This window comes from Chaetodon auriga, chromosome 4, assembly GCF_051107435.1.
Source record: "Chaetodon auriga isolate fChaAug3 chromosome 4, fChaAug3.hap1, whole genome shotgun sequence".
Classification (NCBI taxonomy): Eukaryota; Metazoa; Chordata; class Actinopteri; order Chaetodontiformes; family Chaetodontidae; genus Chaetodon; species Chaetodon auriga.
Genome location: NC_135077.1, coordinates 17,540,362 through 17,558,873, shown reverse-complemented (window position 1 = coordinate 17,558,873; position 18,512 = coordinate 17,540,362). Strand labels below are relative to the sequence as shown.

The 18,512-nt window shown below is 42.1% G+C and overlaps 1 protein-coding gene across 1 annotated transcript in view; it reads left to right on the top strand.

Moving 5' to 3' along the window:
• The window catches only part of sdk1b (sidekick cell adhesion molecule 1b), a 236,004-nt gene that overhangs the window by 32,336 nt on the left and 185,156 nt on the right, over positions 1-18,512 (top strand). The gene's annotated exons all lie outside the window — the stretch shown is intronic.

Here is an 18,512-nt window from a genome sequence, read left to right as displayed (position 1 = left end):
CAGTCTGCCACGTTTTTGGGGGGGTGATGTCAGACTCATGTCTGCTTATGACAAATCCTATCCTGAAGTCAGTAAACACATACACATAAGCAATATTGCATACAGCCATATTAGGGATTTAAATTAAATTATGTTGTGCATATTAGCACAGGTAAACAGGGCAGTTACCTTCACTTATCTTGGAAGAGACAGTTGCCTTGGAGATTGTTTAAGTAATTTGTCAAGCAACAATGGCAAATGTGTTTGTTTCAGCTTCTCAAATGTCATTTGGCTCAGGATATTTGTGATGAGCTTTTTTACTCTTAACTGACACTAAACTATTAAAGGTCCAGTATGCAAGATTTAGCTGAATTTATTGGCAGTATAAGTTAGCAGAAGTTTTATGTGACACCATATGTTTTCACTCCAGAGTATAATGTGATAATAGGAATTGTTGCATTTTTGTAACCTTGGAATGAGCTCATTGTATCTACAGAGAGATCAGGTCTTCTTTGATGGTTTCCGCCTTGTTGTACTGCCATATGGGAGCCAAACTCTGACCCTAGTTTTTAGCGGCCACCATAGGGAGAATGAGAGAAGGTGTTTGTATTCAGTTGGTAACCTCACCGCTAGATGCCACTAAACCCAGCACACTGGACCTTGAATTGAAAAATGCATTGTTTGTTGTAGCCCGAACAGGCATGAATTCATCTGTCAGTCAGCAGCAGAGACTGCAAATGCGTTTGTAACCTATGAAGTGATTTTTTTCAGAGGTCCCTGCTAGCCAAACCACTTACAACAGCACAGTCCACAGGTTGACCTTTGTTGTGTGTCATCCCCGCCTCTCACCCCACATTTCCTCTGTGCCTCTCTCTGCAGAGATTCTGAAGTTAACAAAGTGATTATTTTCTGCTCGTCCAACTATCTGCCTTTGTCTCCATACATTTGTCTCTATGTCTGCATGTTTCATTCATTTATTCACTCGTTCACTGATAAGCAGTGGTGTCTTCAATGTTCTCCCTGAAGGGGAGAAGTGGGATCCAGAAAAATACAAAAAATGTAGCTTTTGTCAATGTCAAATTGAGAACATAATGCGATAATTTTTATTCTGTCAGTATTCGACTTTTAGATAATTATCGGGCGGTAGTTTCCTTTGTATTCAGCCATCACCTCCTGTAGTGGACTATGTGCAAAGTGAAGTACAATTGAAAAAAATTAAGTGCTGAAAACACAGTGGATCTGTGGCAGTCCAGCACGGGCAGGGAGGCAGGCCTAATTAGATATTTGCTGAAGGTCGCGTGACTGTAATGGCTGACAGTTCTACAAATGTTCTTTGTGTGTCGAGGTTCAGAGATAACTTCTAAATGTTAGAGAGTTTGAAAGAGCTCGGTTAGTTACGTGCACACCCTGACTTCCCTGTGATGTGAAATTGAAAACTGTGATTCATGCAAAAGCTATCAGACTTTTTGCTGTCTCCTGTTTTCGCTTTCTCTCTCTGTCTGTCTGTCCTTCTCTCTGGCTCACCCTGGCACAAGGCTTGCTTAGAGGATGGAAAAGAATACACATTCACTCATGCTCTTAGGTACTTACATAGAGAACTGTGAACTTCGCTTCTGCCATTTTTCAGTCTCTCTCAGGCAACTCTTTAGTAGACTAAGTCCACGGCTTGCAGCCCCAGGGTGCTTTTTATAGCTTAAAACCTGGACTGGATTGTGTGTAAGAGAGTTTGTGTGTCTGCTTCATTGAGTCTGCGTCTGTGTTTCTGTTTCTGTTTCTGTGTGTGTGTGTGTGTGTGTGTGTGTGTGTGTGCGTGCGTGCACACTCCAGGGGGACTGCTATCTGATCCATTGAGATGAATGGCCTGTCTGTATCTCCTCTATACAGCTGACACTATCAAATAGCGGCTGCCTTTCTCTCTCTTTTACCCTCTCTCTCTCTCTCTCTCTCTCTCTCTCTTACTCTCTCTCTCTCTTACTCTCTCTCTCTCGCTCCCTTCCCCCTCGTGTAACCCTGTTGCCCATTGGTCTCTTCTTACTCTATTGCGCCCTCATTTGTTGTTTACAAGTAGAGCGAAGGATGACTGGCATTTTATCTTGCAGACAAGAGGAGCAACAAAGATAGAGAAGACAGAAAAATAGAACCAGAGAGAGAGGTTCAAAGACGAAGAGATGGAGGAAGCCTCTCTGTCTGCCAGCATCTGTTGCTGCAGGGTAGAGACAGGGAGGTGTGTATGCGTGTGTGTGTATGTGTGTGACAGGGGAAGCGTGATGGTCAGGATTAATTCAGACAGACCATTTGATGCCTGAGTGATTCTAGTCTCCCTGTTTCTCCTACTAATGCTTCAGTCTTTCTGCTCCTCCTGCTTATCCTTCTCTCACCACTTGTGTCTACCTTGTATCTGTCCATCAGTCAGCCATCCTGACTATTGCATCATTATTATCAGCTTGATGACTTAGTTTTTACAGTTAGTTGTTGAGGTTTTGTATGGGAGTTAGTCATTAGCAGCTGTTTCGCTTGTCAGGGTTGGCAGCATCGCTAGTGCTGTTTGGCGAATAAACCTACACTCGTGTAATTGTTTTCCACATCCACCAGCATTTACATATTTCCTGAAAATCCCACTTCATTCAGACAGCTTCAACCCAGACCTGAATCATTATTTATGATTAACAGCGCAGTGAAAACAAAACTGATTAAATGTTAACATCCTCTGACTCATGGAGCTCATGGGGTCATAGGAGATGCTGTCAATTAAAATCATGGTGAATTTGGTTGCTCAAAGGATCACAAATACACCGGTGTGCCAGCACTTTATGTTTAGTGTTAGTTAGACTGGTATTTCATCTTATTCACTGGGCAATTCATGTATGTTTATTTTGATAATCACCCTGTGTCCTGTGCTCCAGCCGCTGGGTGTCGGTTGTCGTTCCTTTCTGTGTCTCCACAGTGATACAACATTCGCTGTCTCCAATCTTCTATATTACTTAGTCCTTTGTGCTGAGTTGAGGGCTACGCCTCATTAGGAAACATTAGCAGCTCAACTGGGCAGTAATAACAGCTCCATAAATCATACTGTTCCAACACATAGTTCTTACTAGTATTATGGACTGTTAGAATTTTATTTTCCACAGGTAACACTGCGGGCCAGTTTACTGGACAATCCAGTGTTGTTAACATCAGATGGGTGATCGTGGCATTGTTGGTGAGAGATGAATTCCTTGATGTTTATTACCTCTAGTTTCTAACTCCTCATTGTTCTGCAGACTGTTTTACCACCTCCATTGCCTCTGAATGTAACTCACATATCATGGCCTTGCAATTACCCACAGTACCTTGAGCGTTAAACAGTTGAGTGCTTTTGCCTGCTCAACTTTGTTGCCAGATTGTAAATTGATACTTATCAACAACAGTGTTAAGCCTTATTGCCTTGTACCTATTTCATATCAGAGAGCAGATATAGTCCTTTATGTGACTGTCTTAAACATGAGTGTCTAGCTGTGTGTTTGTGTGCTGCTGTGCTGTACTATAGTGTGTTTCTGATGACATGTGGTGTTACTGAGGGTGTTACACTGGGACTTGTATTCTGTCTCTCCTCTTATGACTGTCAGACACACTAATCCTCTTTCCTTCTCATGCACTCTTCTCCTGCTCTGTCCTCTCTTTCTTCTCTGGTGCTTTTCTGCAGAATAACCACACTCCTGGGACGCTGGCCATACGATTCTCACCTTTGTCTCTTAAACAACCACTATTCTACTATTCATTTCATTGACTCATATAATTTTCCGTGAAATCAACGGCTGCTGCGGCACTCGTTTCTCCTCTACTGCTCATATTATCCTTCTGAAGTGACTGAAAAAACAATGGCTGTTTTGTCTTTTCTTTGTCTGGTTGTGCATTTATTAGTCTAGCTGTGTGCTTGTTTTACTGTGAAACTGGGTGTGTCTGTATGACAGGCACCTTATTTGATGTTTACCTGTAGTGTGCTAATTAATCATTCATAATGCAGCTTGTGTTTTTAATTAAGCCCACACTCAGAAGCTGTTGTCACAGTTGAGCCTTTCTGACTGTTTAAAAAGAGGCATAAAAGCTTCTCTTTCTCTCTCTGCCACCTTCCTTCTCTCCAGTTCGATCTGTTCTGCAGTTGACAGGTAATTTATGAGAGGGAAAGGAGGGGGATACTCTGACACAGACCTGGCGTCAGCACACCCTCACACACACACACACACACACACACACACACACACACACACACACACACACACACAAGGGTAAATCATCACCTTGTCTGTGTAACTGATGGTTGAGTTCAGAGGTCAATGACCAATACCTGACCTTACTTGATACCACAGATGACGTGTGTCTGTGTGTGTTTGTGCATGTATGTGCGCGTGTGTGTGTGTGTGTGTGTGTGTGTGTGTGTGTGTGTGTGTGTGTGTGTGTGTGTGTGTGTGTTCTGCATGTACGTCTGTTTTGGTGTATTTGCAGCCATCTTTACTGCGAAAGGGTAATCAGTTTCCTTGTAGAGGTGATTTAATCTGTAGGTCACGTGCACGGGATGGATTCATCACAGGACAGATAGATCACTGTCACACACACACACACACACACACACACAGACTAGGTAATTTATGTGAGGTTAAATGGTTGGTCATATGGCAGAGCTGTGGCGCTGACCTCAAGCTCACTGTGGGTACCTCTACCTCCTACCTTCACCGTCTCTCTGATAGTCCTCTGTCATTTCACATCAGAACGGTCTGAACAACAAATTCAAACACTTCTACAGTTTCCCTGTTGCAGCACAGTTTTAAGCTGCAGCTTTATCTCAGTCTTTCTGTGTTCCTAGATGTGGGAGGACTCCCGTCTCTTCAGGGAGTAGAATGTGATTGTGGAACTATGAAGAAGCAGAAAACAAAGGAGATAACGGGGTCATGGGTAGCCTTGTTTGTCGTCTTCCTTTTGTGAAAGGTTGTTCAGTGTGCGTGCGTGTGTGTGTGTGTTTTGGTGTGTTTGTGCATTCACTCACTACTGATGTCGATCGCTGGGTAGTTCAGAGCGCACACACTGTGTATGTATCTCTTTGTAGCCTGTGTATGTATTGTGTTTTAAGTATATGCTAATGTTTTTATCTCACTGCATCCAATCCTATTTTTCAGAGCTGAAACCTTGAGAAATATATTTTGGCTTTTGTTGTGTGGTAGTGTGTGTGTGTGTGTGTGTGTGTGTGTGTGTGTGTGTGTGTGTGTGTGCTCACGTTAAAGTGTTTCAACTAAGAGATCTAGGCCTTAAGTCAAAATGATAGTGGAGTACAATAACAGTCTTTGTCTCAACAAATTATATGGAAAAACCCTCAATCTGCATTTGTTTACTGCTTTCTCCTCTCACTCTTGCACTCTTTTTATACACATACACACACAACCTGACCCAAAAAGCAAAGGATAAGAAGTTACGGATTGGGAGGAAGTGAAAAGGAAAAGCTTTTTTTGTTAACAGTGTGGATGTATGACTGTTTGTGACTGTTTTGTTCTTTATTTTTCTAATTAAAGTCCGTGGAACAATGGAGGGATTTGCTTGCTGTGGGGCTGCATGTCGCTGCTTGTTTTTGTGCGTGTTTATTTGAATTCTGTAGCACATCAGTGAGTGTATAGTATTTATGTCTTTTGTTCATTATAGACATGGCAGCGTAATCACCTTTACATGTGCATATGTTAATGTACACATGTTGATTTGTTTTTTAGGTATTTTCCAAATCTTGTGTGTTCCATCTTGGGTATATGCACAGATCATATATATGCATGTCTGCTGCAGGCAGGATGCAAGGCAGGCTCTTGACATTTGCCATATCAGTCAGGCTTCAACCTTCTTTCATGTCAATTAAAGCAATTAAGAGATTAAGTGTGTGAATGGAGATTAGCATGAATTACCATATCTGAGGGAGGGACTGGATTACTTCCTCTATTCCTCTCAGTTGCTCTTGCTCCTTCCTCTGCCTGTATCTTATCTCAAATTCTCTCATTCGTTAAAGGGAAATCCCAAATCTTAAAACAGGATTTCTTATGATTTTACAGTACATTTTGGTGTCTTTCAGGTCCAAAATATTCTCAGGGGGATCTATAGCATATATCTGTTGGATGTTTTATCAAATATGATTATTTAATATGCAAAATAAGTTGGAGACAATTTTATGAATTTCATCGGAATTGAAAACAGGGGACATTTGTTTCCTGAACAAATAAATAACTGGTTTTGTTGCCTCAGAATGACAAATAAAATGTGAACAGCAGCAGTGGTTAGGGATGTATATCGTTAGGATTTTATCGATACCGATACCGATCCCGATACTCCTTATCGGTACCGATACTTATCGATACTCTTATCGATACTACAACATGTAATTTTGTGTAAAAAATAAAGACGTTACAAGATGTTAAAAGATTCAACCTTTTTTTAATTACCACAAGGTAATAATAAAGCTTCACAGAACAGTGTCAGAACAACATCTTGTTCAAACCAGACTGTAAACAGACAGAGCCATACATGGTAATATACTGGAGCCTGTACAAGGCATACATACAGTATATATTGACACATGCGCACACACATACACACACGCATGCATGCTCGCTCGCACGCATGCATGCCCGCATCCATCCATACATCTGCAAACTTACCGTGACTTGACGTCGCAGAAACGAAGCCGGGTGCCGCTGGCGCTGTCACTGTGATGCAGTCTTTAGCGTTAGCCGTCGTCGGGCTGCTAACGTGACTAGCTTTCTTATAGCAATCGAACACGCCGCACTGCTTTAGCTTCATGTTATGAGCGCGCTCCAAGTATTTGGTCATATTGCTAGTGTTGCCCCCCTTGGACGCAACCTCTCTCTCACAGAGACTGCATCGAGCCACGTTATCATTAACTTTGACAAAGTACGCCCAAACTTTTGAGCGCTTGACCCTCACCGACATGATGGCTCAGCCTGAGCTCATCACCTGTAGACGGCGGCAGTGACGTAATTACGCGACGGCTGGGTAGACGCAGACAAAAATCTCCAAAATAAAGTTAAAAAAAAAAAAAAAAAAAAGGACCGATAAGAGTACCGTTAGGCAAGAATCTTAACGGTACCCTGGTACCGACCCAATTACGGACCGGTACCGAAAAGTACCGGTCCACGGTATACATCCCTAGCAGTGGTACATAAAGCAGCTGGATGTCATCCACTTAGCTGTGAGTCTTCCAAGCCCATCCGACAGTCAGTGCTCCCACAGTGTCTCCACATCACACACCCATGTTGACTGCTGCTGGCTTACTGTCGACAAACTTGTGCTGTAATGTACCCTGTAGCCTGCCTCACACCTGCTGAAGAGAAGGAGGATACTTTCACTGCTCGTACGGAGTAGCTGAATGTTGATGATAATGATGTCACATTATTACAGTGTTTCAGCACGCCATCTTCTGCCAACATGCTTGCGAGTTAGCGATTAGCTTTGATCAAAAAAAGAGATCAGGCCTTTGAATCAAACTCAGGGAGTGCAACAGAAGAGATTCAGGATAGAGCAGGGTAAAATAAAAACTGACTGTAACATTAGCTGGATGATTTCTTGATGGTGGCTCCTGGGGCTGGTATTGTTCAAAAATGTTTGATACCAGTTCCTGAGCTTGCCAATGACCACCATTATTATGATATATCTTGATACAAGCATACTGCATGCTTACAGGCTCACTGACGTGAATGAGACTGACTTCTTAATAGGGGTGGGCAATATGACCTTACACTTATATCACAGGTGGTACTGTATCACAGAATTACAAAAATACATGGAATACTTCAGTCTTATCACGATTCTACATATTTTCACTCTTTTAACAATGTAATGCAACACATCTTGGGAAAGAAAAACATATTTAAAAAAGGAATGAAAATGAGGTACATGTGTTTTTGAAGGAGTAACCTGCCCCGTAACGTAAGCTATGTATTCATTGTAATGTGATTCGTTCTCAGAGTTAGACAAAGGGTAGGATTAGGCATCTCAAGAGCAAGTGGTTGGCAGAATGCCCACAGTATATTATATAAGTCAATGAAGTACATTTATATATGGCAGCAACAGACACACAAACTGATGTGGCACGTAGTAAGGGGAGCTTTCCTGTACCATGTGTAGAGATAACATTAGGTCTGGCTTTGTGATATGACAGAAAAAGTAATATGAAAACTGTCCCTCAGAACTAAAATGATTAGCAGACACTGTAGCTTAAGAGTTCACTCACTTCTTTGGATGGGGGCAATAGATGAAGACTTTCGTGTTGGTCCTTGCAGCCAACAACAGAGAAACTGGTGTGTGTTGCTTATAATGTCACTGTCCTCATCTTTGATGTTACTGGAGTGGAATTGTAATGATGGTACTGCAAAATCGTGTCGTGGCCAAACATGACACCGTTGGCCATGATGAAACTGGTGTTCTGCCCACCCCTTCTTTGTAAGTATTGAAATTTGGTACTGAATGGCGATATACTTGTTATTAGCGATGCTATTTGGGCGGCACAGTTCCTTTTTGACCTTTGAACAATCAGCCATCTTTCTAATTTCACAGCTGTCTGCAATTCAAGCTGGCGTACAGTCATGCTGCCTCATTTATTTGTCATTTTCCTGTGCATTCCTTAAATTGATCACATGGTCATAGTTGAGTCAGGTGCACTTTTTAGGCTTCTTTATGAAAAGTTTCATTATGAAACAAAGCAGCCCTGAAGCAGTGATAATTCTCCCACTTGTGAGGAAATAAAGAATGTGTCAAGAACTGGGAGAATTTCACAAAGCTACTGTTACGGGAGCTGAGGAATCGCTCCAAGATATACTTTAAGATGTCAGCAGCCCAGTCTGATAAAATGCTGAAAGCACACAACAAAACCAGCCCAATTACCACAATCCTATGGATCCCGAACAGCACCTGGCAGTATGGAAGGCACATACACACATATGCACACACATGTTGCCTCAGGGAAGCATCATCTTTTTAGGAAATGCTCACATCTCTCCTGCTGCTAGAATATGCCATTAAATTCAGTTCCTCTCTTTTGAAGAATGCATAGCACATGTCAAATTCTTGAATTTTCCGGTGTTGTATAAATTTAACACACAAATGTGACGTTAATGTAGGTTTTTATGTTCAGAATTTGTCATTTCTCAACAGACGATATCATATTTCTGTTTGTTTTAATTAGCAAGAGTGCAGTGTCATATACACAAGCAAGGTGAAGTGAACCTCTGAAATTTGTTAAAATGCATTACAATACACTAAGCCTGTCAAAATTGGCCGCCACAGAACGGGCTGCAGTGTAATCCCTGCGGGCGTTTCCGCATCATCAGTGTATGTCCAATGAAAGTGTTTGATTTTGCCACAGACATGCTCAGATTATTATGGAAATATCCCTTCAGAGATAGACCTTTTTGTTAGAGTAAGATCTGTTTTGTTTAACCAAAAACAGCCAATATTTCGCTCTTGCCAAACCCACCAGACACCAGTGAGAAACAAACCAAAACCAAAACCTTGGTTCGTCCTTCACTGTTTCAATTATCATCACCAACTGTGATTCGGTTGAAGTAAATACTTAATTTACAGAACTATTAAAGGAGTGAGAGAGAGGGCGGACATCAGAGAGCCAGAAAATCTTCACATCCATCTCACAAATTATTTTCACCAGATGTTATGAGCAGAGAGATTTAAATATGTTCGACTTAAATAGTTTTTCCTGGTAAACCCTTTGGATTTTTTTAATAGTTTATTCATATCGAATATTTGTTGACAGCCCTACAATGTACAGTACCTCAGTGGCCATTAACGTGCTGTGATTGGGCAGGTCTCCCAAGCACTGCCTATGTGTGGAAAACAGTACACTGATATCTGTGAATATAGTTACTTCTGTGCTGAAGCTGAGATCTACAGAAGCAGTAAAATGTTCAAAACATTCCTGTCGTTAAGAGGCAGAAACCTTTCTTTTCCTTTCTCCAGTAAATGAAACAAATCACGGAGGGACTTCGTGACTTTGTTGAATGTTTATTTCTGCTTCTCAAGAGTTCTTAACCAGTGAACGTGCCCACGTCTGCTGAGGATCACCCTCAGTGCTTTCCCATCATCCAAAATGTCTGGCCTTTTATTTACTCTCAATGAAGCATCTCCGGGCGTTGCCTTTTGATGATATCACAGACAGCAGTTCGAAGCTCACTTGCGTTTCTAAGAAAAGAGAGATGTGCTCATTTTCACAAATTTAACTGAACTGACTGAACCGATTCCTTTTATCCTTTGACTGCTTTTTTTTTTTTTTAGGTCTGTTTCTTTACCCTGTAAATCTATTCATCTATTTTTCTGCTTGTTTTCCTGCTCTGCTGAACTGAGAGCTTAAGTGCTTCTGTCAAACCAAAATAGATGCTTGAGAAAGGTGGTTCACACCTGTCACAAAAAGGATGCATATGGGTTTTTATAGAAACTCACATAAAATGTAGATTAAAAGTGAAAGGGGGAAAGGCAGTCAGGGGAGAATGGTCATTTTAGCACATTGTGACTATCCATCTCTTTAGCCTTAATGATTCAACAACTGTCCCTTTAGATGGGTAGAGACTGAGATGGAGCAGGAGGATGGAGCGGTCATTTTAGCACTTCCTGCTATCTGCTCCATCTCTTAGTAATGACCTCTAACCTCAGTGTTTCATAGCTTTGGCAGGGGCAACACACAGCCACACAACCACACAACTGCAGAGGCACACAGACAAATTCACCTGCACACAAACTCACTCTATCAGGCTCCCAACTCTCCAGAGTGCTTTTACCTGAAAAAAGACTAATGCACCAACAAGCCCCTCCCTATACTTTCACTGGCACTTCTCTCCTTCAGACCCTCCATCTCACACTTTACTTTCTCTGACCTATTATTACATCAAGTAGGCGTGAAGTAGCCTCTGACAAGTAGGAGACATTCTTTAACTTCTGTGTTCAGTCTCCGAAATGTGCTCTTTAGAGGCGTGTGTGTGCATATGTGCTCTGTGTGTGTGTGTGTGTGTGTGTGTGTGTGTGTGTGTGTGTGTGTGAGAGAGAGGTGCTCTAACTGGTGGTTGTTGCAGATCTAAGTCTACAGGCTTCATCTCCTAGTAGCCTGCAAAACTGATGGTGTTGCCTCTGTCATCTATCACACCCTTGACTCCTTTCACTACCTTTACATTTGTATGCATATGCATATGAGACCTTTCCATGAAGTGCATGGTTGCCCCTTTCTCTCTGTGTCTTTAGCTGTCTTTAACTTCCTGCACTCATGCACATATCTCATATATACATGCATATATAGCTCCCACAACAGTATACAGAAAAACATACGCAGACTTATATTCAGTGCGCATGCATGTATGATTAATTATGCCTGCACACATTTCATCTTGATGCAGTTCTACAATGCAGCATGAGCGATGACGTGTGTGTGTGTGTGTGTGTGTGTGTGTGTGTGTGTGTGTGTGTGTGTGTGTGTCATAAATCTGTAGTGCTGGATGAAATGTATGTGTGTCGCTGAAGGCTGTACCAACGAGGACACTGGATCTTTGTGAGTAGGGTAAACATTGCTGGAGGCTTGACACTCTCCAAGGCCAACTCCACCAGCGCTGTTCCTTCTTGTTGTAAAGGGGAGATGAATCTTCTGGTATTTGAAGTACCTTTGATTATCCCTTTTGGGGGAGATCATCAAATTGTGCGCATGCAAATACACACTGACAGATAGACGGGCGAACACGCATGCGTGCCATGCGTCTGTGTCAAGGGTGTTGACGTGCGGTTGTGATCAGTGTAATGCTGAGCCAGATCCTGTCTGTTTCAATGCCGGGTAACATTTCTAGTATGCTTCCCCATCACATCAAATTACATCAAATCTCATTACGTCTCTTCTGATAGAGGGCTGTCGTCAACACCCACCCCTGTGACAGACTCACCCTTTGTGGTCGACTCATTTCTCCCTATCATCCATCCCTATCATTTTCTTTGTCCCCGCCACCCTTCCTTATCACTGCCCACATCCTCTACATCTGTCCTCCATTATATTCCACTATCTACTTCTTTTTTGCTCCCTCACTCTCATTTGATATCTTTGCACACACATATATTCTCGTACACACGCGCAGAGGAATAAAGAATAGGGTGATAGACGGTATATTGAGTTGTAGAAATGTCTCCCCACTGGTTTGAATGTGTTTAAGTTCTTAATAGCTGCAAGTCAGCATAATCCACTGAGATAAGCACTACATTCTAGCAATGCACAGACACGCAGAAGCACTAATTCACAAACACACTGCTGTATACTGCATGCACATACACACTCATACACAGGGGTATTTGTTCTGTGTGTTGTTTCTCTCTGAGCAGTACAGCATGAGTGGTGTGCAGGGTATTTACCTTTACTTCAGTGACAGCAAAGCACTTTCTCCACTTCCCTCCCTTATTTCATACTTTCATGCCTCCATCCACCCCCTCCTCACCCCCCCACATCCTCCGCCCATCACGCGCTGTCTCATATATTTCTTTTTACGTCTCTCCTGCGTTTCAATAGCAGCATTTTTGCACAGTGCCAGAGCTCTTTCTGTGACTGTTTTGCAGTTTTGTGTGTGTGTGTGTGTGTGTGTGTACTGGTGGAACTCATGGCTGAAATAATGTCAAATGCTTTTCATGTTGTCCAGAGCACTACCTAGACTGGTCTTTTTCTCAGGCACTGGTGTGTGTGTGTCAGTGTGTTTGCTCACTGGTGTTTTGTCACTCTCTCTACTATGCTGGAGCTGTAACCCTAAAACACACACACACACACACACACACACACACACACACACATACCCACACACAGCAGACAGGCTGGTAACATTCCTTTAGGGAAATGCTGCTCTGTGCTTGACGACCTCATGCATTTTTGGGCTCCAGGAAAATTGTGGTTTTTGGGAATTCGATATGCTGTATGTGTCACTTTCTGCTTGTCTGTGTGTGTATGTGAGTGTGTGTGTGCATGGCATGAGAAAATGTGGCATGAAAAAGATACCATGATGCTGACGCTGTCTAATGAGACTGACACTCCTTCCATCTCGCTGAGCTATCTCAGACAGATGCAGACTGTGAGACAAAAGAAAAGAAAAGAAGAAGAAAAAGCGCAAGATGACGAAAAGATGGTGTGCAGCTGCAAGATTTTTCCATACTGTGCTAGAGTGCAAAAAGTTGAAAATATGTGTTTACTTCTGTGATGGGTACAGAGAGTTTTTCACTTTATGCCTCATTAGAGAGAGAGAGAGAGAGAGAGAGAGAGAGCAAAGATGGGGAAAAACTGAGAGATGTAGTGAGTATGAAGAGATGTGTGTTCGTGTATGTTTGTGTCCAGCACCAGCTCGTTTACTAAGCTGATAAACAGCCTTTTAAAGACAACTGTCTTCATTATATTTCAGCTTCTATTGCTGGGAAGGAGGATCTGTGATTTGTGTGTTTGCAGACAAAGAAAGAGACAGAGGTTGTGATGTGTGATGAACTGTGCCATTGGGGGAGCATGTTTCTGAAAGGTGTGAGTTGTGAAGCCACAGTAGATATAAAAGGTTTGTGTGATTTTTGCCTGTTTACACAAGATGATATTCCCATGATCTGTGTGTACATAGTAATCTGTTGGGAAATACCTTACTTCTTGTCCAAGTGCCACTGGCTACTCACTTTGAGTAAATAATGCTGTGCTTTCACTCTGCCCATCAGCAGCTTTTGTACTGTTTTCATTGTGACATGATTGTCTGTATAAGGATTCCACCTTACACAGTGCACCCTGCAGTCTCTTAAATGGCAGGTTTCTTAGAGGATGACAGCATATGCTGATAGAGCTCAGATGATATACTTCTGTCCCGATTTGATACCTGAGTGCTGATTTGATATGTATTGTGATTCTTAAGCATTGTGATTCTACAAGTATTGTGATACTTTTTAACACTAGACCATGGGAAAAAGTTGAATAATACACATCTATAGACTCTGTCATGAGTCATATTTCCAAAAACAATGCACATCATGTCAGTTGATCTTTCCGAATTTTATCTCACACACACACACACACACACACACACACACACACACACACACACACACACTTAATGTGTCGTCCTCTTCTGGCACACAATATCTCAACCTTGTGGTGTTGAGTTTGAGTTTTGACCCTTTGAGGCTGCTGTAGCGGGTCACTGTTGAGGGTTTCAGCTGTAGCAATGTGAAGTCAGCAGCAGTATGTTTGTTTCCACAGAGCATAGGAAATATATGCCTGCGAGTATGAGCACATGAAGTAACCAATGTATATACAGTAGTAGCAACCATTTTTCTGTCGCTGCTGACCAAAAAAGAGCATTCTGTACTACTTGCTGGGATAAACGTGTATTTGCCATCTTCTTGCTGCCTCTAGTCAACAAACACTGGAGGCGCACCTCTTGGGTTCATTGCCCTACAGATGTCTTGCTTGTGAAGTGGCCTGCATGAGTATGCTGAAAATGTATGATGAAATGCTTGATAAAGAAACCAGGGTGTAAGTTTATTGAATTTCTCTTCTTTTGAATTTTAAGGGCAACTCTTATTCTGTGTACACATTGTACTGGATTTTTAAAGCTGAAAATATCAGCTTATAGGGTGTTGATATGCTGAAACAAGGGCCATCAGAGGAGAAGCCAGATGTAACTACGCACTGACATTTTCCAAGCTAAATTACGTTATTTTCATGTTCTGCTTTTGCTTTCAAGATTGCAAAAGGGGAAATGGTGAGCCTTCACATGTTACCTAAGGATCTGCAAATCTGAAAGCCAAACTGTAGCCTGCAGTAGCCTTTTTCACAAAATGTATATTGAGGCCCAATGCTGTGCTATGAATTTATCCTGGGGACACAGCGAGTATGAGCTGTTTGATCAACTGGCTTTATCGTTCTTGTGTTTTATCAGTTGACTGTAGTGTGCTTGATAATATTAGCCAGTGTTAGCCTGCCTGATTAATTCAGGACATTTTATATGGCTTGGGGGTGTTGACGAAGAAAATTAGGGCAAACATTGCTCCAGTTTGTCAGATACAGGGTGCTGATGAGGTTCGGGTGGTTGATGAGCAGAGTTGAGGCTGCAGGTGAGTGGTGGAGGGGTGGGTGGGGATAGAGGCAGGGACTGCTTACATCATGCATACTACATGAAGGCAAAGGAGTTACATCTAAGCCTGTAAAGCATGAAGCGATATGTTTTTAGGGGTTAAATCAAAGCCCTTGGGAGCACAATCTTTGTTTATTGATGTAAATACAAAAATATGATATTGATTTGACCCCTTAAATTTGGTTATTAAAGAATCATGTCCAACTGACATTATGTTGAAAAATGAAGTGAACTACTGTATGGTGATACCGTTTCTAGATTACCACACATATCTTCAGTTTTTCTGTACTGCAACCCCTCTAACTAACAGTACATCTGTGATAAGCTAATATCTGCTAATAATAACGGCTAGCTAATTTATCAGACAGGTTCTGGTGTACAGATTTTACTTACTAAAGAACTAAATAATGTTTCATGGGGTGTCCTGGTTGCTCTTTGTTTTGGATGCATTTACCATTTCCACACAATGCCCCTGTTGGCTGTCCCATCAGGGGCCTATCTTCAAATGCAGGTATTCTCTTGATTTGGACATCCTGAATGTGAGTTCTGTTTTTTTAATCTCTTTAAATGTCCAATACCGGTTGTTTTATTTCTAATTTGTTCCATTCAAAGAACTCCTGTGACATCAGCAGAAGACAGGACTGAGAGGTGATGAGAGATGTGCTGCCTTCATCCTCCAAACCCGTCAAAACTATTCATTGAACATTGAAAAAATAAAAACAACTTTAAAATTAAACATGAATGTGTGTGCCATAATGGTTATAGTGTTCCTACACTTAAAGCAATCAGTTAAGCCTTTCAGAATCCCATCGATGTAAACAGAAGATAAAAGCAGCACTTCTTAAACACACTATTAAGATGGTGGACAGTATTACCGCAAAGCTTTTATCAAAGCTCTCAATTCCTCTGAAAACATATGTCTCACCAGTGGTCACACTCCTGACTTATATTCTCTCCTTAGAGAAACTTTCTTAGGAAATAGAGCTTAGAGTTTTTTTTGTCTTGACTTTTTTGTAAAGCTTAAATGTTGGCTTCACAGGTATAAAGGGGAGTTAATGACAGTATGAGAGCACAAAATAACCTTCCAAGGACCAAGGACCCATATGCAAAAATGTGATACTCAATGAATTACATTTGTTGAGCTACATTTTCATGTCAGTGGTCATTAAACAGAATAAAAATGAGTTTTGTGGACCAGGCATTTCCTGCTGTTAGATCTTTGTGAAATGTCTTTACAGTATTAGGAATCAAAAATATGTTTTGAGTATTGAATGCCAAGTGCCCAGAGGTGTGAACAGTGACCCTGGAAAGCTTTTAATTTGCTCCTGTTCAGAGCAGGGCAGCTGCAGTCGGCTTGACCAAATGGAGTGACTGTTCATGTCTCTTGTCTGTCTTCTTGACCCCACTCCTTTCTTTAATGCACTATTGTGTTCTTTGCCCCCTAAAAATCGGAGTAGAAGAAGAGAGAGTGTAGAGGGTAAAATCTAAGTGCTGCTCTCTCTTCAACAAACGCTTTGCTTCCATGCTCATAATCTGGAGCTCAACATGAGCTGCATGTTGCATGTCTTGTGCATGGCCCAGAAGTAGCCTGTACATTGATACGCTTCCAGATCAATTTGATCATTGTGTATTTTACTCATTTCAGTGATTCCAACACTAAACTTCTTCTGTAATGTCTCCAAAATACACTATTACAAGACCGAAATGGAGCAGGGAGAAGAAACAGCACAGCAAAAACATCAAAAACTCAAACTCCTTTTCAAATTCAATGAGACCACAGTACTGAGCTGCACAGCGAAGTGCCAAAACAGAAGGCTCTACTGTAGCTAAAAACTCAGGATAGACCAGCAAAAAGTTTACCCTGAGGGATCAAGTTTTGCTGCAGCACAGTGCAATGTCATCTGCCAACGTACTCCACTGGCCAATTAAAAACATGCATCCGTCCAAACAGGGTAGAACACCTTGTAGCATAAAACACAAGCAAAGAGACAGAGGAGGAAATAATTGTTGCTGTAATAACTACACAGAGTTATACAATCCTGCCTCAAATTAGTAGACTATAAACTATGTGTCTGATAAGCTTTAAAACTTGACTTTTCTGAGTCTGCAGCACACCCACAACAATCCAGCCGCTTGCATTGTTATGCCAGAAGGAAAAGAACACATATGCTACTTAAATGTTACCCTGCTCACTCACATTTATGGTAAATCCACCACTTTTCTAAGGAAAAACAGTTCATCTAGTATAGTCTGTTCAACCAAATTCAATTATGAAAATAGGCTCAAAGTTCAAGTATACTTTTGTACGTACTGTACACTCTATTCTAACAAGTATTTCAGCAGATAATGCTAGCATGTACACAAAAAAGAAACAGGACAGTGAGCAGAGAAATGACAGCCCAGCATGTTGCCAATTTGTCTACGCAGTCAAAAGAAGGTGGTTTTATCACCCTGTTTGAATTTAGGTATGGGTTATGGTGTTTGGAGGATTTGGAATGATTCAGAGGTATTAATGTATCGGATTGAGCTGCTTTTTTGTCTTTTTTGAGAATTTATATTTTTTGGCCATGTGCATGTCTAGCTGTAACGCATTCATTCGGTTCGGCTTAAAGGCAGGAACACATAAGGTGCTCTCTCTCTCTCTCTCTCTCTCCCTCTCTCCCTCTCTCTCTCTCTCTCTCTCTCTCTCTCTCGCCTTCTCTGTCTCCCCCTATCTCCCTGCCCTTGTTAATGGTTTTATAAGTGAGAAGTGGGAGCCTGGGAGGTGATTGTGATATCCCAGTGGGCTGAGCAGCAGATGGACCATTCTGCTACCCACACTGCCTCCCCCATCGCTGCTCTGACATCACCGTCTTCATTAGCCGCCTCAGAGGCTACGACCTCATCTTCTCTTACCACTCTCCCAAACCTCTCCCCTTCCTCACCTCTCGCCCTCCTCTTACCCCTTCACCCGTTTTCTGTCACCTCCTCACTTTATCCGTTGTCCCTGCTGCACCTCCACCTGTCTCTCAACCCTTCATTTTCTCATTGTCCCTCCTCTTAAGAATCTATCTCTGTCCCACTTTCACTTCCTTTAACTCCAGCTGCTCTCCTTGACTCTCCCCCTCCCATACCTGTTGCTCCCTAACCCTTCCTCTGCTCTGAGCAGCCCCCCTCCCTCCATCATCCCTCCTTCCCGCTCCATCTGTTTCTTTCTACAATTCTGGCCAGCTGACCTGGTGCATGGTATTATGGGGTTTCCCTATGGGGGTTACCATTGTGGTCCCTGACAGGTGTGTGTCTGTGTGTGTGCGCGTGTGCCTGTATGCCCCATGTGTGTTGCTTGCGGACTTTCATTCAGCATGAGAGATTAGTGATGTACAGACAGCAATTCAGGGCAAATAT